At 36.6% G+C, this 23,638-nt stretch overlaps 1 protein-coding gene and 1 pseudogene across 7 annotated transcripts in view; both read left to right on the top strand.

Moving 5' to 3' along the window:
• Positions 1–23,638, top strand: part of LOC129762815 (uncharacterized) — a 469,094-nt gene that overhangs the window by 231,459 nt on the left and 213,997 nt on the right. Inside the window, exon 1 of one of the 7 annotated variants that reach the window (XM_055761370.1) lies at positions 15,400–16,400. The exons of the other annotated variants lie outside the window; for them this stretch is intronic. The gene's annotated coding sequence lies outside the window, so the exon portion shown is untranslated. Of the gene's footprint in view, positions 1–15,399; positions 16,401–23,638 lie in introns of those variants that run through there. 7 annotated transcript variants of the gene reach the window in all.
• LOC129763894 (U4 spliceosomal RNA) lies at positions 8,534–8,648 on the top strand (annotated as a pseudogene).

Genomic DNA, 23,638 nt, shown 5'->3' with positions numbered 1-23,638 from the left:
CCTTGGAATTGAAAATTACATTCAAGCGAAAGAGTTTATTTTAATGTTTTCTATCCATAAAATATCCATATAATACATTTGGGTTTGTGATTTGTCAATCAAGTACAGCAGGTTAGCTTCTGAAGGTTATTCTTCAGAACAAGGTTTTTCGTATCCTATATTGGATGCATAAAACCTTGTGCCTCCAACGTAACGCTCTCGTTTTCGAAGTCTCCCAAATATTCATTTATTCATTCATTCAGAATGGATTTAGATTCAACTTCAAACAAATGATCTCTAAATCAACGATAGTCCTACGTCACCCTTGCGGTTATACCATAGATATAACCCACTTCCTGTTTTTTCGAAAAAATACTGCCATCCATCTAAGCTTTTCTTTCAACTATTTTTCTCTTTTGAAAATTCGCATATTTTCTTTTATTACTTTGTGATTACATGTCGTGTCCCTTGCTTTCTATAAATTGAATGTCTCCTTCGCTTTTTCTCTTTTAAGTTTACTCTCCATCTATTTGGATATTTATCTATTTATCCATCTATCATTCATTTATTTATCAATGTATCTATTTATATATTTATGTTTTCATTTATTAATCTATTTATCTATTCATCCATTAATCTATCATATATCTAGTTATCTAATTTGTCTTCCCTTTCTTCTATCTAGTTTATGTATCTACCTCTATATCCAATTCGTGCTCCTGTATTCCTATTCCGTGTCACATTAGAACGAGCAAATGGTCATGGGATTCACTATCGGTTCGATTCATTTTACATGAGTCATCACGCTTGCGATCTCTGGTTACTCTCTGAACACTTTTGTTGCCGCGAGTTGATTTCAAAACACATCGTCGGTCCTATCTATTAGAATTATTAATTGTCTTCTCAGGGACAATCTCCGTCGTCGCGTGTTGAAATGTGCGAGCATTACTCTTGTTTAAGCAGGGCGAATATCGTTGGACTATTTTATAGTATAATGCGTGAAAAGTGAATGAGACGTGTGTCCAATTCGGGCCATTATAAACAAGTTCAATCTTCTCAGGCAATCTACTAATAACCCCGGCCCTCGTTTGAAAACCTACAAATTTTAAAACCTGAGATCAAAATTCCTGATTCCTTAAATTTCAACACAAAAATATAAACAATTTCAAAATTTCAAAATTGATCACAAAATCACAAAAAATCATAAAAAAACGAAAAAAAATCACAAAAAACAAAAATTTCAAAATAATAAAATCGAGAAAATTTAAAATCTTAAAATTGAGAAAATCGGTTGTCGAAAAATCGATTAATCAGAAAACCACATGAAAACCCAATAAATCACAAAAATAGAAACAAAAATCAAAAACATCAAAAATAGATTTTTCGAATAGGAAAACAAAAAATCAAAAAATCAAAGAACCTAAAAATCTAGAAATCGAAATAAAAAAATAACAAAAATCTAATTATCACAAAAAATATAGGTAAACTTCGATATAACGTACATTTCACTTTCAAAATTGTACGTTGTATCGAATTGTACGTTATATCGAAGCATAATAAAGTACTCACAAACGTAGTCTATAATACATTATTGTGTTGCTGTTTCAGTAAAGTTAATGAATAACTTCAATCAGAAGACGAAGCCAGTCTTTCTCATGATGTTTTCCTTCGTACTGTTGATTAAAACTTACTTCATTTAGAATCCGGAATTACAAAACCAGCTGTATTTCGGGAATAATTGAAGGTTCAAAACTTGTTTTAGCATCAAAATACAGATAATTCATTGTTCTATCAGAAAAAAAAATTGAAAAAAAATTTTTTTTACACTTTGGAAATGTGTACGTTATATCGAGATAAAATGTACGTTATGTCGAGTGACGTTATATCGAGGGTACGTTATAACGAGGGTACGTTATATCAAAGTTTCCCTGTATAATCGAAACAATACAAAATCACAAAAAAAAATCTAAAACCAAAAAAACTAACAATCTTCCTCAGTTTACAAAGAAGACAAGAGTCTAATTATTAACAAAAAAAAACCAAAATGGAAAAAATACAAAATCACAAAAACTACAAATATCGAAAAAATTGAAAAGATACAAAAATTTTAAAAATGAAAAAAACCACAAAAATTCATGGAATAAAAAAATAGAAAAATCGAGAACCGAGAGAATCGAAAATGGGAAAATCATAGAATCGAAAAATTGAAAAATTGAGAATCGAAAGAATCGAAAATCTCATAGTCAAAAATTCCAAAAATCGAGAGATCAGAGAAATGAAAATCAAAAATTTAGTTCGAAAAATCAGAAAATCGATAGAATCGCGAGAATTAAAATTCGAGAGAATAACAAATCGAGAGAATCGAAAATCAAAAGCACCCAAAAACGTAAAATCTAGGAATCAAAGCCCAAAAAACGAGAATCGAGAGAATCAGAAATCTAGTGAATAAAAAAATCGAGGGTTCGATAAATGGGAGATCGAAAGAATCAAAAACCGAAAAATCAACGAATCAAAAAATCTGAAATCCAGATATCAAAAAATCGAGAGAATCTAAAAATTTAAGAATTAAAATCGAAAAACAAAAAAAAATAATCATACGAATTTAAAAAAATTACAAAGTTCACAAAACAAAAAAAAGTCGAGAAAATCGAAAATAAAAAAAGAGAATCAGAAATCAAGAAATCCTAATCGAAAAATTCAGAATCTAGAGAGTCAGAAAAAAACACGGAATTCACAAAAAATTGACAAAACTACAAAGATAAAAAATCGTGAGAGTCAAAAATCAAAAAAACAAGAATCGAAAAAATAAGAAAATCAAAGAACGAAAGAATCTAAAATTGAGGGAATCCAAAAATCACAAAAATCACAAGTTGCAAAAATATCACGAAAATTGAAAACGAAATCACAAATTGCAAAAATCACAAAAACCACAAATATCATGAAAATTGAAAGAATCACAAAAAATAAAAAAAAATAAAATTACAGAAAATTACTAAAATCGAGAGAATCGGAATACGAAAGAATAAAAAAAATCGAAATTGAATATCCTAATATAGAGAACCGAGAGAATCGAAAATCGAAATATCATGGTACCAAGAATTGAGAATGGAGAGAATCAAAAATCGAAAAACCGGCAATCGAGAGAAGAATCTAAAATTGGAAATCCAGAACGAAAAATCAAAAAATCGATACAATCGGAAATCAAGAAAACCAAGAATTGATAGAATTAAGAGAGATTCAAAAATGGAGGGAATCGAAAAATCGAAAATCGAACAAATCAGAAATCGAGAGAATAAAAAAATCTAGAGAATCGAAAAATCAAAAACGAGAGAAAAATCGAAAGAATGAAAAATCGAAAATCGAAAAATGAAAGATATGCAAAATCGAGAATCGAGCGAATCAAAATTCGATCGAATTGAAAATCGAGAGAATCGAAGCCGAGAGGAAAAAAAAAATTAAAATCGGAAGAATCGAAAATCCATAAATCAAAAATGAAAAGGTAAAAAAATTGAAAAACTGAAAAATCAAAAACTATAAAAATGAAAAAGTCAAAATATCAGAAAATTTAAAAATCGGAAAATTGGAAAATCGAAAGCTCTTGAAATCAAAATACCGAAAAATACAAAAATATTAAAATCGAAAAGATGTTGAAAATTAAAAATCAAAAAGTCGAAAACCTGCAAAGCTGAAAAGATGAAAATTTGAAAAATTATGAAGTGGGAAAGCTGGAAAGCTGGAAAGTTGTAAAGTTGTAAAGTTATAAAGTAGAAAAGTTGAAATGTCAAAAAGAAAAAAATCGAATCAAAAAAAGTTAAAATATTGAAACGTTGAAAATTTTCAAAATTGAAAATTCAAAGTTGAGAAACTGAAAAGTCGAAAATTGGAAAAATAGAAAATAACAAAAAATTAAAATGAAGAAATGAGAATATAAAAGTGTTAAAAACTAGAAAATGAGAAAATGATAAAATAAAAAAATTAGAGCATGAGAAATGAGTAAATGAGAAAATAAGAAAATGAAAAAATGAGAACATGAGAACATTAGAACATGAAAACCTCGGAACGTGAAAAGTGAGAACGATAGAATGTGAGAGCTTGGCAACATGGGAACGTTAGAACGCGATAACGTGAGAACATGAGAAAACTAGAAAATGAGATAATGATCAAATGAGCGAATGAGGATATGAGAAAATGGAAAATTAGATAAATCACAAAAATAAAAAAACAAATATATAAACACAAAAAAAATTGAAAATTCAAACAAATAGAAAAAATCTAAGAAATCTAAAACATTAAAAAAATCGAAAATCAGAAAAAAAAACTTGAAAATCTCAAGTCTGAAATAAATTCAAAATCTAAGAAAAAAAAAGATATACAAATGAGTAGTCTACCAACGTTTGAGCCTCGCGCGCGATTCGGTAGGCATAGAATCTTGATTTAGAACATTGGTGAAAACCGATATATGAACAGATTTTATAAGGTTACGGTGGAGACGGGATTCGAGCTCGGGATAGCCCGGACGGGATACTCGTAAACTATCTTAGCATCAGATAGTTGATGAGGTGTTTCTGTGCTGCGGCAGATCTCAAAGTAAGACTTTAGTGGAAACTTTAAGATATCGGGTGAAATTTCCGATCAGTCAAGGATCTTTCCGGGTTGGAAATTTGCTTGACATGCCTTGGGATTTTTTTTTCCTAGTTTTCGCCTATTTCGTGATGTTCTTTTGATAGTAAATTTATGTCTGCAACAAAACCAGTCCGTTTTATTGCATACTGGTTTTTCCTTGTCTATTCTTAAATCATAAAGTTATCTTAAAGATAAATCGTCCAGCTCAAAACTTTGTAGGGGTATGAGGTGGGAATTTTAAAAAAATATGGTGAATATAATTCATATGCATTCATATTCATAAACATGAAAAATATGAAAAATTAGAAGAATTAGATTTGTCAGAATCAACAGAACGGTCAGAAGCATCGGAAGAATCAGAACAAAAATCAGAAAATGGGAGAATATGAAAATGAAAAAATTAGAAGGGTTTGAACAGGTAAAAAATAAGAATTAAATATAAGAAGAAGAAAAAGATAAGAAAAAGATAAAGAACATAAAACATTAAATTTAAGAAACGTTCCTATAAAATTAATTTTAATAGTAGAAGTATAGACAGATTCGAGAATGACACAAAACAAAACATAGAGCGCAGATTGAAGAAAATGTACGAAAGAACAAAAAAATGAAAATGATGAGAATTGAACAACGGCTATTGATAGGTAAGGAAAGCCATGGACATTAGAAGGATATAATTACGATGAGCACAATAACACAAGAAAACAGAAAAGTTACAGTCAGAGTGTGATTGATAGTGAACGCTATCCATTTGGAGCGATCATACACTTCTAATCTTTCATATTCAACCTACCATATATTCGAAGTTTCTACAGACATTACAAAACCTTCGCCAAATGTGAAATATCAAAAGTTAAACCTGTGTGGCAACAGAGAGACGGAAATCCAAGCGTTGCATAAACCATAGCCCATAACGACGATGGCACAGCGTAAACAATCAAGGAAATTGAATAAGATTCCTGTTTGTCCCGAGGCCCGAGACCACCGATTATTTGGCAACCTTTTTCAACGCCTCAAAGTATATTATATTGCACAAACGTTACAAATTAGCGAAATTTGAATGACCCGCAGGCATAGCGGAGGCACCGTTCGCCATTTGGCGCGGCGTTCATTTATTTTCTCCTCTTTGCAAAACACTCGTAATATTTTGGCGATAACCATTTATCATCCACCGGGAGGGATCGATGGGGATATATCATAACAACCCCAATATCCGATCGACGACCACACAAACAACAACAACACGCGCCCAATCAGCCGATAATTTGTGTGCGCTGAAGCCCTAATATATCGAAGCCAAGCGAGCGTCCGACGAAAACACGGATTGCGTGATTACGTGAGTTTCGCCATCCGACGAAACGCCTTTCTTTCGAAAAAGGGATCTACCCAGCCGGCCGTTGAGCGATCTTGAAGCGATCGCCGAAGATATTTATGCTAATACAAACTTTCACGCACTCCTCTCATCGATCGCCCCTATCGTAATCATCGTTGTCGCGTTGGGTTGGCGTTAATCGTAACTTGACGATTGCCCATCCGTCAGACGATTTAATTTCCGTTTGACAACACCCTCGATCGAGCGGGCGATCGTGGTCCCGTCTGGAGGTCTGAGATCGCGTTCTCTGGGTGTTACGTGTAACCCCGAAAACTTTCGGTTTCATCGTTGGGGCCCCGAATTTCCAAAATAGGAAATGGAAGTGTGCTATTTCAACCATCGTTGAGCATCTTTAATTGTTATGTTTGATCGTGTTTTATTTCTTTTTTGTGTTTCGTTGCCTCTCAGGAATACATTGTATGCTAATGAGTCTTAAGGCCTCCCGTTCGGACCTTCGCGAGGGCCCTTTATGTATTTACACACGCACGTATTGTTAACTGCTTCTGCTATTGTCTAAAGTTTCCTCATTAAGACGGAACCATAACACTGGGGGATGTACAACCCAGTAACATCTCCTCGAGACCCTGAAGAGAGGGCCCCTTGTTAATTGTTATTACGCGCATTGTTCCTTCCGAAGGTGGTCGCTCAAAATTGAATTTGCATTGTTTTCGAAAAAGCTTCTCAATTTAATGGGAAAATTTGAATACTAACCGCAAATATGTTTTTGTTTTCTCTTTACAGGTTAGTGCTCTCTCAACTCTCCATCACCCCGAGTGCCCTTGGAAATGGCCCTCGACGATGACGACGGGCCAATGAAGTTAAGCCGCCAGATGTCATGAACTGCGCTGTTACCGCTGAGCTGCCGTTTAGCATACAATTGGCTCCGCTGCCGACTTCCTGAACTCTGTGAGCCGCGCAGCATAATGCTAGGAGGCGGTGATACTAATCATTGTGTTTGTGTGTGCGCTTGCCCTCCTTTTTTCTTCCCCACAATTACCCACCGAATGTCACTGTGCTCGACAGACGCAGCATCCGCGCCCGACTGCTGTCAGTAAGCCGCGGCAGCAGCAGCAGATCGCATTGCTCGGAGCGCACTTGATGAGTACCTGTCACGGTACGATACGATCGGGCATTGTGATAATCCACCAATCGCACGGCGGAGACAACCAGTCGTCGTCTGTGTTTGATCGCGAAACCCCAGCGGACTATAGTTCGTTTCAGCGCGGATTCTGCACTCAGAGACGTTGGTTGGTCGGCTTGTGAGTTACTTTTCTCTCATGCTCTCGCGTCAGCGTTGAGTTGTTTGCAGAGATGCCAGATCTACGGAAGTATCCGTAGATCTACAGAATTGTGGGTCTCTTGTGGATTGCATAAAAACGAGTCAATATTGTATTTCAAAATTTGAAGAATTAAAAACTACATTCGAGCATGCTAATTCGATAGTGTTTAGGAGTGCTGTGGATGTCCATTTATGTCGTATCACTTTTTAATATGTCTACAGAACTACAACAAACTGTTTCTGTTATGTTCTTTGGACCCATGGATGTGATATGTCAAAACTTCATTACGCCAAATTTTCATTCTGAGACACCAGGATCGCGTTGTGCAGGTGGCAAAGTCAAAACACTACTGCTTATTAATTAAGGGTAAATTTTTAATTGAACCTCAATTACAGATCCGCCCAAATCTTGTAACAAAATTAGCAATTAGCAATTATTTTTAAATTAAAACTACCATTTTTTCATGATATCAAAATTCCGCTTCATCTTCATGAACCAGCGAAATTGCACAAAGAACACACCGAATGATACTTGGGAGTAGCAAACCATTCTCATTGTACAAGTTTCGGTGATTCGAACTTTAAATAGTCAATAACGACGCCGGCCACGTGCTTACAGTCACCAGGGGACGGGAAGAAATGTAAAAATGATATTTACCGCATGCTTATATAAAATTTTAGTTGAATTACTACCAGCTAATATCCGCGTTTTTGAGCCAATTTACACAAATGTATCAAATGGATTAAAAAAAAATCATAAAAAACCAAATATAAAAAAAAGTCAACAAAATATTAAAAAAAAAGAAAAACAGAAACTTCGCAAAAAGAAAGAAAAATCTGAAAAATTACCAAATTCTAAAACAGTATAAAAAGTATAAAATAGTATAAAAATATAAAAAATGTTTTAAAATAAATTTAATTCAGAAAAATCAACAAAATCTAAAAAAAAGTTTCATTAAATAAGAAAAGAAAACAATAATTAAAAATAAGAATTTTAAAATTTGAAAAATTACAAAATGACCTGAAATTGAGTCATTCAAACCAGAAAAATCAGACAAATAAAAATAAAAACCAAAAAAAAGACGAAAAATTTGCGAAAACATGGAAAAGAAAAAAAATATTACACAAATTCAAAACATTACAAAAAGTAAATAAATAACATCAAATTACAAAAAAGTCAGTCAAATGAGCAAAATCAGAAAAATTAAAGCCGAAAAAAGACGAAAAATTAGAACAAAACATTTTTAAAAAATGGAAATATAAAAAAATAGAGAAATTTAAACAGCTTTGCGCAGTGGCGATATCGTAACCAATGAGGTTTTACCGAGGTGCGATTATTGCTAGTTGAAAAAAAGAGAAATTTAAAAACATTTGAAAAATTATTAAGCTATAAATATAAAAACAGGAAAATCTAAAAATCTTGAAATTAAACATCTAAATCAAAAATCTCAAAACATCAAATTTACTAAATTTCAATAATTAAAAATGATATTGAAAAATTATTAAAATTGGGAGAATGAGAAAATGAGAAAAAAATGTTGGAAAAATAGGCTAAGTCAGCAAAATTAGGAAAAAAATTAATAAAATGCAGAGAAAATGGTCAAATTACAAAAATCAGAAAATAAATCTGAGTTACAGAAAACAGAAAAAAATAATAAATCAGCAACATAAAAAAATCGGAAAAATATGAAAAACGAAAAATATAACTGAATGATCAGATAAAAATACAACTTTTTTTTTTAAATAGAAATTAATAAAAATTTAAAAAAAACCGAATCATCAGAAAAATCATAAAAAATTGCAACTGCAAAATTCTGCAACTTTGATGTTAATTTTTAAAAAATCTAAAAAACAAAATATGAAAAATCCGAAAACGCCAGAACAATCATAATCAGAAAAAACCAGAAAAAAACTCACAAAAAAATCATAAAAACTCAGACAACTAGAAAAAAGTTTAAAAAATTGAAAATCAGAAAATGATCTAATTTTGAATAATATAGAATTATAATATAAATAAAATAATTGAAAAGTGCAAAAGTCAGAAAAAATAGTAGAATAGAAAAAAAAAGAAAATAAAAAGTGTCAAAAATTTCAGAAAAATAGAAATGAAAAAAGGAAAATGAGAAAAAGAGGAAGGAAAAATATTATAATAATTAGAAAAATAAGAAAATTCAGAACAAATCAAAAAAATTTAATAATCAGAATAATAAAAATAATCGGAACAATCAAGAAAATTTCTGAAAAATAGAGAAATCCGTAAAAAAGCACAGAAAAAAAGGAGAATTAGATAAATTAAAATAAAAAACAAAAATCAGAATGATCAAAAAGTAAAAAAAAGAACTCAGAGAAATGAAAATTAATATAATAAAAAAAAATCTGAAAAATGAAAAAAAATCGCCAGATATAAACAAAATTAAATTAGAATATAAAAATAAAATTAAATTACAAAATAAAACAAAATTATAATAACCAGAAAAATTACAAAATTTAGGATGATTTTAAAAATTTAAAAACAAAAAAAAATCAGAAAATATAGAAATTCAGAAAAAATCGAAAAAATCAGTCAGAGTAATCAATCAGAAAATTTAAAAGTCAAAAAAATCAGTAACATCAGAAAATCAAAAAACCAGGAAACGTTTAAAGAAATAATCAAAAAGTGTAATAAGAATAATGAAAAAAAGATAATTAAAAATTTTCTAGGATTTCAAAAGTCTGGAAAAGCGATTTTTTTTAAATTAAGAATCAGAGAAATAAGAAGAAGGAAACATTGTCTACATTTTCTTGTTTCATTTTATTTTGCTCATCATTATTATTATTATTAAGCGTATTATTGCTTAATTTGCAGTATCAGACAAAAAAAATCAAATGAGCCTTGAATTTGAATTTGTCAAAAGTCATAAATAATTTGAAATTTGAAAAAAAAACACCGAAAATCAGTTGACATCAGGTGAAAAAATATCAAAAAACAAAAATCGGAGAAATAAGAATAACGAGAAAAATATGAAAGAACTGAAAAATCAGATCAATTAATAACAGTTAAAATGATTTAGAAAAGAGATCAGAAAGTCAGTAGAATCAGCTTATTCGGCAAAATCACAATCATAAAAATATAAAAAATTAAAAATTAATAAAACAAAGAAAATGAAAAAAAGACGGGTGGGTAATGTCGGGGACATAACCGGAGTGACGTAGGACTATGCAAAGGGGACAGCTTTTGTTAAATATATATTTTAAATATATTGTTTTATTTTCTTCACCTACGTGAATACCTACCTATCTACCTGAAAAATGGATTAGTTTACTGTTTACTCTTTATGAATATGTTAATGGTTCTGAAAAGAACCTTTGGTGTTGTGTTTTTGTTATCAATCGATAATCCCATCTTGTTCGGCTAAACCTTCCTGTTTAGCGATTTGTTGTCACTCGCCACAGCTTTCACAGTTGGAAAATTTCTTCCCATCCAGCTTGTGACATATTTTACAGTAGATTACATTCAATGGCACGTCGCATTACCACCACTCAGTGCCGGATTGGAGGTAATTTTAACCTGTAATTGAACATTTGCGATGACAGTGGTACAGTGTCGACTTTCAATGTGGGATCATAATTTGGATCTCTATGTTTACAAAAATGTCCAACTAAATAAGTCACATTACATGTCCGTCCAATTAGCTAAATGTCGAACTAATTGTAGATTACTGTACTTTCAATCTGGAAACAATTTAAGAATTGGTGAAAATTGAATAATCAGGAAAGTCCCCAACTATCAATAAGCTCAGAACAACTGCCAAATTCACATACTCATCAAATCCTGGCAAACAAATTATGAAAACATCAATTTGTGTTTTATTATTATTTTGGATAATGTTTTAGAAAGCATTGAACTTTATTTCCTAAACTCTTTTTTGGAAGGTTTAATGGCCCTGAAAAGCGCCTTGTTTTATGGAATGGTTCCAATTTAGAAAACTTAGTACTCGTGGTTTTGAAAAAAACCATTTCGAACGCCCTCGATGCCGCCTTGTTCTGGATTTGCCACCAAAGCAGTTTGTATAAAGAACAAACTTTTTTCTTCTGCTACCTGATGCCGTTTTGCGATTGCGTTTGCCACTCGCCATTCGCTGCAACTGCCTGTTGTCTTGATGTCCGCCGAACCGAATGTGTTATGTTCCGAATGCAGGTTTTCTTATCGTCGCGAGCAGCTTTGCCAGCCAACTCGATCACTCCGGCGGCCGAAACTATATAACGCCGGCTAGGTGGACTGGTACACAGGTACTAACGCGCTCGACCTAGCTACCTTTTCCGGTGCAATTGGCGGATACACCTACGGGAAATTGCAGACCACCACGGTTCGAGCGAGATTTTGCCTTTCCCTTCTCTTTTCCTCCTTTGTTGAGTACACGATGCCGATGCCGTACAACCACACGGGTTTACGGTTTGAAAGAAAATAAGATATTTTTTTGGGGTCCGCGTGTTTTATACTCTAGCGGTACACACTCACAGGATAGAGACAAATCGGCAGACTCAGCCAAAGGGGCGGGTCCAACGAGACGAACGAATGAGCGTTAAAAGGGAGCGATGGCAAAAAAATACATTCATTACGATTTGTTCGCTCGTTGGATTCACATACAGACTAAAAAGGGTCCTTTTCAGGATCACAAAAAGTCTAAAGAGTTTATTGTTTTGTTATCACTCGATATCCCCATCTTGTTCGGCTAAACCTTCCTGTTTAGCGATTTGTTGTCACTCGCCACAGCTTTCACAGTTGGAAAATTTCTTCCCATCCAGCTTGTGACATATTTTACAGTAAATTACATTCAATGGCACGTCGCATTACCACCACTCAGTGCCGGATTGGAGGTAATTTTAACCTGTAATTGAACATTTGCGATGACAGTGGTACAGTGTCGACTTTCAATGTGGGATCATAATTTGGATCTCTATGTTTACAAAAATGTCCAACTAAATAAGTCACATTACATGTCCGTCCAATTAGCTAAATGTCGAACTAATTGTAGATTACTGTACTTTCAATCTGGAAACAATTTAAGAATTGGTGAAAATTGAATAATCAGGAAAGTCCCCAACTATCAATAAGCTCAGAACAACTGCCAAATTCACATACTCATCAAATCCTGGCAAACAAATTATGAAAACATCAATTTGTGTTTTATTATTATTTTGGATAATGTTTTAGAAAGCATTGAACTTTATTTCCTAAACTCTTTTTTGGAAGGTTTAATGGCCCTGAAAAGCGCCTTGTTTTATGGAATGGTTCCAATTTAGAAAACTTAGTACTCGTGGTTTTGAAAAAAACCATTTCGAACGCCCTCGATGCCGCCTTGTTCTGGATTTGCCACCAAAGCAGTTTGTATAAAGAACAAACTTTTTTCTTCTGCTACCTGATGCCGTTTTGCGATTGCGTTTGCCACTCGCCATTCGCTGCAACTGCCTGTTGTCTTGATGTCCGCCGAACCGAATGTGTTATGTTCCGAATGCAGGTTTTCTTATCGTCGCGAGCAGCTTTGCCAGCCAACTCGATCACTCCGGCGGCCGAAACTATATAACGCCGGCTAGGTGGACTGGTACACAGGTACTAACGCGCTCGACCTAGCTACCTTTTCCGGTGCAATTGGCGGATACACCTACGGGAAATTGCAGACCACCACGGTTCGAGCGGGATTTTGCCTTTCCCTTCACTTTTCCTCCTTTGCCATATCCAACCATGGCTGCTTGTGTTGGTTTGTTGATGTGAGGTGATGCGAAACGATGTGGTGTACGGTTCGGATGAGAATGATCGTTACGGCAGCGGAGAGGGGATTTTTAAGCTGACTGGCTGGCTCGAGAATTACGCATGTGTGAGACTGCGACCAATGTTTCCCTCATTTTTTTCTTTTTCCTTCCCAATCGTGCTTCATTCTATTTCGCTGCTGCTCTGGTTGCCCGTTTTGGTAGGTACGATTTGAGGAGCACAAAATGGACCAATCAAAAAATGGGCACATAGTGTATTTGGACAATGCTTGATATTTCACAATTATTCAATTATTTATCTCAAGAAAAATGAAATGTTATTCGTTATGATAGATGCGTAGATATATTTCCTATCAATTGATGCAAAAACCTTTGCGATCTATTGAGAAATGCTCGAGTTATAAGCGTTCCAAATCTTGCATTTTTTCCTACTTGTTCAGTGCCTAGATTTCCATTTCACCCCCTATATCTTCCGGTTAGACGTAGTCCTACGTCAAAATTAAAAAGTATTTTGCAGTGAGAAATTTGTGAATTGATTTGGTATTTAACATTGATTGTTTGTGATACATTATGTCGCCCTTCAGAAGGTCGGACATTTGTTCCCGCAACTGCTTTGCACGAATCAATGCACCATACGAATCAGTCCGTTGCTGAGCAACGTGTTGATGCGAATGAACATGCTTCGGGAACATGTATCTGGAATAAGCAACGCAAGACCAACGAGATGTACATGCAGCTGCTGAACGATTGAGATACCGTCTTAATCGTGATCTGCTGGGTCAACCTGTATCGAGTCTCCACAATCCTCGAGTATGAAGAAGTACCATAAATGTACAATTATAACGCACCGCTTGTCAATGTGATTTCACGATTGACTATGGAGAACCGTTTTTGTATTGTTTGGGTCCAAGATTGTGCCAGTATCGCAATACACTAATTTTCATTAGGATTGTGTTGTGCAGATGGCAAAGTCAAATTCTTGCGTTCTCTTTTTGGACTGTCCCTTATCAGAATCAAGACATTTTTTGGCGAAAGGTCGCGATGGTCGCTGTTAAATGTCAATGTTAGTGGAAAGACAATGAACTTTTCTTTTTGAAATGATATTTAAATGACATTCAAAAAAACTTACTCAAAAACTAATAAATTATAGGGGGCTGTATCCAAGACACGACCGCTTAGTACGTAGGACTACGCATTCTTTTAATTTAATTTGCTTGCTTATCCTTTCGGATAGAAAAATAATTGATGGAAAATAATAAATTTAATGGATTATTAGAGCCTGAAAAGGGTAAATCATTCACCCTTGGCTTCGTAGATGCAGTGCTAGAAGCAGCGATTCTTTATTGCCTTTGCGAGAACAATACATGGAGTCGTCATATGTAGCAATTCGTTTCTTCATGTCAATGCACGCCATTGCAATGCCAATCCACAGCAAGTGAAATATTCGCTCTCGTCCACAGCTCAAGGGGGAACGAAGATGACACAAAATGAGCAGAATGAGAAACACAATTCATTCCCACTTCACTCTCGCCGGCAACGCCAAACGGAAAGTAAAAATTTTCCTCAATGAATATGCAATATTAATACGACAGTGTACTTACTGTGCCATGGTGGAGTTTGCTTCGCACATATTCTCTTTACGCTATCTCCCTTCGTTGTTTCTATTCTCGCGGCTGCATAAGTTGCCCGTTATTGACAGCTCTGTTAGGGAAGCGCGTAAATGGACAGAGCAAATGTATGGAAAAATGGGAATGATTCCAATTTTCATCAATTTAAACTATTTAGAGACTATGGCATTGTATTACATAGCATATCAAACAAATCTTAGAGAATTTCCGATTCGATTGGTATGCAAATCGTCAGAATCTGTTCGCAGTAAAATTAGTTATCAAGGTGAACTTTATTTCATAAAAACATGGCCTTTTTTCTGATTTGGCACCCTTAATGAAAGACGTAGTCCTACGTCAAAAATATATATTTCAAATAATAAAAAATGCAGTCTTCTGCCGGACATCAGTTAGTTGCCAACTCTGCTATCTTCTCACAAAAAGAGCACATTTGGTGAGAGCGTGACCACGGGAGAGAGAGAGACCGACAGAACACTCATCCGACGTGTGAGCAGCATTATTTTTTGTTTACCTTCATTCCCTAGCAACACATTTTTAACCGCGCGTGAGTTACCATCGAAACCCTTTGCCGCCACCTTTCTCCTTTCGTTCGATCGGTCGCTCGCTGCAGCAGCAGCATAAAATCTATCCCTCCCAACATTTTTAGCATGCTTCTCGCCCCTCACCCGCCGCCATGGGATGGTACACGCATAAACGCGCTCCGCTCAGATCGTCGCCGAGGTTCTCCAGCCGAGCGCGACTCTACGCCTGCTCAGTTGCGCTGTTGCGGTGGACGCGACGGGCTTGTTGTTTCCTTGTTGTTTTTTTTGCGTTAGTAGCCGCGTTTAGAAGAAATTGTTATACGTTCGGGTAGTTGGTGCATGTTGGTGCTATTCCCTTTGGTTCATTTTTTGTTTGACTACGAAAATGTGCGTTTGATTGAAGGTTAATGAAAACAAAAAAAAAACAAATCGCTAAAATTCTCGCGAATCACTGTGAGATTGTGCGCTTGCTCGATGGTGGTATTTGTCGCTAATTTGGCTAATCGTGCGATTTTTATTGCGTCCATTTAAGGAAACCAACTCTAACCTAGAAAAAAAAACAAACAAAGAATCTAAGTTTGACAAGTGAATAAATTAAGTCACCTCTTGTTGTTTGTTTTTGCTGGCTGACTGGTTGGCGCAAGTAGAGAAAGAGCAATAACAACAGAAAAAAATAGTGGAGTGCTGCGATGATTTATGGCCCAAAGGTGGAAATGCCTTTCGTCGTCGTTGTCTTCCTGAAGTGACAAGTCGTGTGTTGAAACTTTTGGCGAACCTCTCTCTCTTCACTGTTGTGTATCGCTATTACGTTGCGCTGTGCGCCGACTCGCCATTTGGTTTGCTGTTTTTGTGTGTTTGAGAGTCAAGTGTGTGCCATATATTTTTTTCAAGTGTCACGCTGCGTACGCAAATTGTTGGATTAGATTATGTCCGTTTCAGTGGACAACAGTGGCGGTCGCTGTTGTTGCGTGTGGTGATAATTTGCCGCGGAGGTCAATTAGATCTGTCAGTCGGTCGAATCGAATGGGGACTTGGTACATGGTGCGTTCAGTCAAGTGGAATTGATGGCTAAATTTACACTGGAACGCGATCACCGACTTGCAGCACTGCTACGGGCTTTAATTCGCCACCAAGGACGTCGCTTTTTCTAATGGTCACTACTGTGTGTCTCGGTGCTGAGGATTATCGCGGCGTGTCCAGAGACTCAAAGCCGGTGTCAAACTAACTTGGTTTTACTGTTCTACAAGTGACAGGTGAGTTGGTCAGCTAGCGGAAGCGATAAGAGACGACGATAAGCGAGAGTTTCAGATCTTGAGGATATGATCTGACATTTGTCATTTTGTCAACGTTTTGATTATTTCGTTTCCGGCAGTGATACCAAGCTGAAACGAGATAGTTTTTCTTCAGGTCATTAGGTTCCCAGAAAGTGAAAAAAGCAAGAGAACCTAAAAATTTCAATAGAAAAAAAATCTAGGGCGCTTCAGTAGGTAATTTTGGAACACAGCCATTCGTTTCCTCATGTCAATGCAAGCTGAGTATGCATTGCGAACATACTTAGTCGTTTTTATGTCATAGAGCTGCCTCTAAAAAGCCAATTAGAAACATAAAAATCAATTTTCTCGTAGCTTTTAGGATGATCCTACGTCAAAAAAAAAACTATGAGATTCTGCCGGATATAAAAGCATACCAACAATCTATGGAGTGTTGCTCAGATGGAGAAAGTTGATAGAATAATCGATGGAATATGCGTGATAATATTATATCTCATCATAAAATGAAGATGGAAATGTTTTCTAAGAGGAAAAAGAAAAGCATGAATGAGAATAGATATTTTTCTCTACCTGGGTTGTGTATTTGGCAAACTATGTTTCGCCTGTTTCGCTCGCTCATATTGGCTCTAGCATATATATTATACAAATAATATACACGTATTGGAGAGTAGAGCATTTTCTGTTATTGTTCGGCTCATTTAATGTAATAAATCGGGATGCCATAACATGTGCTAAAAATTCTAGTAGACACTGATTTCCAGTCTGAGGCGAAACCTTTAAAATAATTTTACGGTATGTGAGGTGTCGAACCCAAAGAGACATTGTTCTAATATATAAAGAAAGGTTTTTTGACGTAGGATTACGTCTTTTAATTCTATATGGGAGGGTCACTCTACGAAAAATGTAACGTTTATCAAGAGTTTTCAAATGCATATTACGCAGAATCATTTTTTCGACATATGTTATAATATATACCATCAGACGGCAGATTTATCCAGCATGACATCAACAGTGGAAATTATAAAACAAGTGAGCAATGTAAAAAATAAAAGAGGTATATTTTGCGAGCGGATGCGAAGGTAAATCGTGTATTATGCATTCTTTCTTTCAACTTCGTTCCCATGAATGTTGTATGCAACACAAAACTGTGTGCAATAATTCGTTCTACCAAACAAATTAGCAAGGCCTTTTTCAAATTTAAACATGTTGAAATAATCAGATGCAAGATTTCGTGCATCATCAAACTGGAGCCAATGAGACTACGACTACGTTTGTCCTGTCGCACTTGAAGATGCAGAGAAGTGTTTAAATGACAACGGGTTTAGATGAAACATTTGAATCCGGTAATCATTACTGTGGTGTGTTGCGTGCGGGTTGTGTGGTGTAGTCATGTGTAGCCAACAGATTATATTCTTCACGATAGAGAAGTTTCACTCAATAGAAAAGAAAATAAGGATATTCGGGATAATATAGAAATTACAAATAAATTACCTTCGATAATTTCTCATCCATGCTACAAATATGAAATATGAGCCAACCGCCTGTTATGTCGTAATCACACAACGAAGCTTAGTTTTCATATAAAATCCTTTGTAAAAAGTCGGATATAATGACTTCTTTACATGCATAAGTACATATTTACATAACAAACGGTTTTTTTTTTTCACAAAACGCTTTATATGACGTCCGCTTATTTTGACCTCCCTTCGATGTCATTATAAACGGATTCCATTGTACGTATAACTCATCATCACAAGAGAACGGATCAGATTTGAGACGTATTCATATCGTGATGTACGTCTCCATCCAAATTAGAATGATAGTATACTTTGGAGAATATTGAAAATAATTATTAAAATTCGAAAAAATAGACTACCCGAATTTGGATGGGAAACGTTAATTTGTAGCAATTCATTTGATTATCAAAATTTTTCAAAAATATCTGAGAAATCATAAAAATCGTGCATAGCTTGATGAGCTTGCTTTCTTATATTATGAAGTAGAGAAGGGATTGGAGGAAAACTAACGAAAACATTAAAAGAAAAAAAAAAATCAGCAAAATTGAAAGAAAAGAAAACCCTAAAAATCAGAAAACCAGAAAACTCAACAAAAAACTAATAAAACATCGAAAAAGCAGAAACATAAAAAAAATATTTCAAAATAAAAAAAAATGAAAAATTGAATGAAATTTGAAAAATTAGTAGTTATCTAAATGAGGAAGCATAATGATAAATCATTAAATGTCAGCAAAATTGGAAAAAAATATAATGAGAAATCAAAAAAATAGAAAAATTAACAAATTTAGGAAAAATGATGTGCTCCCGTGGCCGAGTGGTTAGCGTCACACGTTATCATGCCGGGGGTTCGAGTTCGATTCCCGTTCTGGTCGGGGGAATTTTTCGTCAAAGAAATTTTCTCCGACTTGCACTATGGTCACGCGTTTTCTAGAGCTTGCAACTCAGAATACATTCAAGGCGTGTTATTTTGCATAGAAATCTCAACTAAGTACTAATAAAAATGACGCAAGTAATATCTACGTTGAGACGCCGAAGTTCCTGTTTTCTTTCGAACCGAAGGAACCATAGAGCCATTCAAGTAGAAGAAGAAGAAGAAGAAGAAGAAGAAGAAGAAGAAGAAAATAATGATCAGTAAAATAAAGAAAACTAAAAAAAGTTGGAAAAATTACAAAAAATGAGAAAATTAAAAATTAAAAAAAAAATGGAAAAAATAGGAAAACTCGGAGAGTTAAAAAAAATAAAAATCGACTAAATCAGAAAAAATAATGTTTCTGATTCAGTTCATTTCTGAATTAAACGTAACTTTCCCATCTCAAATATGTATTGTATTGCATGTATTAACATTTTTGAAAAACATTATGTCTGATAACGAATTCATTTTAAACATGACTTTTAGCGGAAGTACTAGAAAATGGAGAGTAAAGGTATTCAAGAAATATCAAGTTAATTTTTGACGTAGAACTACGTCTTACAAGAAGGGTGCCAAATCAGAAAACAGGTCACGTTTTTATGAAATAAAGTTAACGTTAATAACTATTTTCACTGTGAACGATTTCTCATGATTTGCATACCAATCGAATCGGGAATTCTCTAAGATTTGTTCGGTATACATTACAATTCGCTAATCTCTAAACGGTTGAAATTCTTGAAAACTGGAAGAACTTCCTTTTTCCCATACATTTGTTCTGCCGTTTTGTGTGCTAACGCTACTCGTATTTCGAATGCTTATAACTCGATCATTTCTTAACAGATCGGAAAGATGTTTGCATCAATTGATAGGAAATATTTCTACGCGTCTATCCTCTACGTCTACGTATATTTTGCTCTGTTATTCCGAGGAGGAATCCATTCCTTCTTCAAGCGTGAATAATTCTGCTCCGGATCAACGAAATGGTATGATAATCATTTCATATAAAAGACAAAATGTCCAAGAGTTATATGAATGCTAATTATTGACTCGGAAAATTGATTCAATAGATTTTTAAGCTTTTGAGCTTTGAAAACAGACTTTGAACAGACTTTAGCTTTGAAAACATGAAACAAATCCGTATATAAGCTGGCGCCCGCTCGGATATTCGTTAAAGCCTCTTGAAAACAAAGAATCGAATCGAATCGGAAATCCATTTAGTTGCGATGTAAGATAAGGATTGTCACGCTCACACGCCTATGCATTATGCTCTTCTCTCCCAATTCCATTTCTTCCCTGCAGTCGTACTGAACGGAGCTGCTTGTTTGATGCAAGCAGCAGTTCTATTATCGAATGCTTTCCGAGGAGGAATCGATTCCTCGTTTGAGCGTTGATAATTATTTTCTGGCTAAACGAAGTGATATGATACTCACTTTCTTCGAAAGATGAAATGTCCAAGAATAATATGCTTGTTACTTATTAATTGCTTAGTCAACGTTAGCCCTACATACATCTTGCGGTTATATCACAGATATAACCCACTTCCAATTTTTTCTTTACATTTAACTTTTTTCTATCTATTTTTAGGTCCAATTTTTCTGCTCATTTACGATTTTTCTTTTTCTAATTTTCATTATCTCTTTTTTTGATTGAAATCATCATAGATTTTATCGTTTTACTATCTATTTTCAAATTTTACCTTTTCTATCCATGTTCTGATTCATTTGTTCCTTTATTTACCGATTTTTCTTTCCGTATTTTTTTTCTCTTAATTCTTCGTTTTTTCTATTTATTTTTCTCTTTTTCTCGATTTTTCGAAGGTGAAGAACCTAGTTTTTCATTTTTTGTCCCTTTTTTCTATTTCTCAGTTTTTCTCTAATTTTCTCTTTCTCTATTTTCCCATCCGTTCTCTTCCCTTTTTCGTTGTTCTCTTTCTTTTTTGGCAGACTTATCTCACTTCTTAACTAGGCGAACCTAGCCAGAATTTTCACCTGCCCCCGGGCTTCTGAATGCCAAAGGGGGACTAGGCTCTGCGGAATGCACGTATCTGCATGCTCGTGCTGTTTTAGTCCTGACCGAGGAATTGTCGGACAATCGCGCAGGTGCTAAGGATGACCGACTTTTGGATGCCGGCCAATTCCTTCTCGATGTTCAACACCTTTAGCGCTTCCAGAAGTGTCTTCGGGATAATTCCAGTTCCAGAGAGAACGACTGGAACAATTCTTGGGACCTCCCTTAGCCCCCACAGTTCCTTGAGCTCCACGGCCAATGGTCGGTACTTGCAGATTTTGCGACCGTGGGTCTCCTCCAGATTCTGGTTCAGTGGAATAGCGACATCGATGATGGTGACTTTGCGGTCGCTCTTGTCGTAAACCATTATATCTGGCCGGTTGTGGTGGATCGAGAGGTCGGTCAGAACAGTGCGATCCCAGTACAGCTTGAAACGGTCATTTTCCAGGACAGGTGCAGGCAGGTACCGGTAGTTTGGTACGTTGTCTTCCAGTAGAACACATTGGAGCGCCAGTTGTCGATGAACAATACGGGCCACGTTGTTGTGGCGCTCGGTGTAGGCTGCGTTGGCCAAAACGGGACAGCCTCCCATAATGTGCTCTATGTTTTCACCTGGTTGATGGCACATCCGGCAAATGTCATCAACGTCTTGATGCCAGACGTACCGCCTGCAGTTTCTCGTCGGCATTATCCTGTCCTGGATGGCTATCATGTCGGCTTCTACTACTGAAGAGAGTTCACCACGCGTTAGCCACAGATTAGATGCGGCCTTGTCGACGTGTGGCCGGTCCAGTTGATGGGGGTGGGCACCATGCACTGCCTTCTGCTTCCAAGCTGCAATCTTCTCCTCCACTGTCTGCAGATTGCAGTTGAGTTGGTACTCCGCTTGCGCCAAGTGCAGAGCGCTGTATCCTCTGTCGGCGGCGCAGACAGCCCGGTATAGCGCGTTTTGGTTGGCGCGTTCTGCGAAGTACTCGCGCAGTTGTCGTACCTGGGCAACACACAGTGCAGAAATGTCGACGATTCCAAGTCCCCCTTCTTTGCGTGGTAGTGAAACTCTCTCCAGTGCCGATTGAGGATGGTGCATTCCGGCCTCTTTGAATGCTTTCCTCATCCTCCTCTCAAGGTCCTCTAGGTTAGTTTTGCTCCATTTGACTACACCAAAACTGAAGGTCAGCAGGGGAACCGCGAATGTGTTGATCGCGCGTACCTTGTTCCCCGCGTTGAGGAAAGTCCTCAGGACACAGTTCACTCGACTCAAGAACTTGTCTCGCAGCTCCGTCTTGATGTCGGAGTGGCGAATCCCGGTGAGCTGTCGGAATCCAAGATATTTATAGGATTCGCCACGAACCATGTCTCTTATAAACTCGCCGTCATAGACCTCGTAGCCTCCGGATTCGGTAAGTTGTCCTTTCAGCAGGTGGACACAGCGACACTTGTCGAGGCCGAACTCCATACAGATGTCCCTGCTTATGTCTTCGACAACCCGGATAGCTACACCTAGACGCTGACGTGAATCAGCGTAGACCTTGAGATCGTCCATGTAAAAGGTATGGGTCACTTCTTCGTGGGCGCCGTCGCCATACCTTATTTTATAGCCATGACCGTTTCTATTGAGCGTCCTACTGAGGGGGTTCAGTGCCAGACAAAACCAAAGCGGGCTGAAAGAGTCGCCTTGGAATATCCCCCTCTTTATCTGCAGCGTTCTAGACTGCAACACATTTTCCCCATCACTGAGGTGCAGAGACGTGCTCCACTGCCTCATCGCATGCTGCAGGAACCTAACGACGACGGGATCAATTTTGTAGAGCTCCAATACCCGGACGAGAAACGAGTGAGGTATGGAGTCATAAGCCTTCCTGTAATCGATGTAGGCCATACTTAGGTTCCGCTGGTTATATACCGCCTGGCCGACTATGGCTGCGTCGATGATGGCCTGGTCTTTGCAGCCATGCGTATTTTTCCTGCATCCTTTCTGCTCTTCTGCGATGATGTGATGCTGTTCGCAGTGAGCAGAAACTTTGGCGGTAATTATGCTGCTCAGTATTTTGTACAGACTCGATAGGCACGTTATCGGTCTGTACTTTGATGGGTTCAATGTGTTGCTGTCTTTCGGGAGGAGGAAGGTGACGCCACGGGTGGCGAATTCAGGAAGGTTGTGTGGGTCACGTAGCACCTTGTTGAAGCACTCAGCTATCTTTGGATGTGCGACGGTCAGCTTCTTGTGCCAAAAGTTCTGGACACCATCGGGGCCCGGTGCTGCCCAGTTCCTCAGGTACCGCGAGGCTTCGCGGACATCGTTCTCTCCGACGATGATAGCTGGCATCTCTCCAATTTCACCACAACTCTCCTCCTCCCGTCTTAACCACATTTGCCCGTCGCGATGTTCTACTGGGGTCTCCCAAATACCAGCCCAGAAGTTCGTCACATCGCTAATATCTGGCAAACCTTCGCGGTAGTCGGGCTTCTCGTCGCTAATGTGGTCGTAGAACGCTTTTTCGTTATCTCTGAACATCCGATTTTGTTCCTGGCGCTTTGCAGAGTCAGAGTAACGTTTCAGCCGTTTAGTTAGGACGCTCAATTGCTGTACCAGTGTGTCGAGTTTTTCCGTCAGCTGGTGAGCTCCCAGCTGGCGAAGTTCAGTAGGCCGCACGATCACAGCAACTTGGCGACATAATTTCGCCGATCTGCTGCCTCTTTTGTACGCCATCAGTCTTCCAATTGCGGCGCGCTTGTTTAGGATCCGTTGCTCCAATCTCCTTCGCCATGGAGGCTCACGCCTTTCA

The sequence above is a fragment of the Toxorhynchites rutilus genome, chromosome 1, assembly GCF_029784135.1.
Source record: "Toxorhynchites rutilus septentrionalis strain SRP chromosome 1, ASM2978413v1, whole genome shotgun sequence".
Taxonomy (NCBI): Eukaryota; Metazoa; Arthropoda; class Insecta; order Diptera; family Culicidae; genus Toxorhynchites; species Toxorhynchites rutilus.
This window is presented reverse-complemented; position numbering and strand designations above follow the sequence as displayed.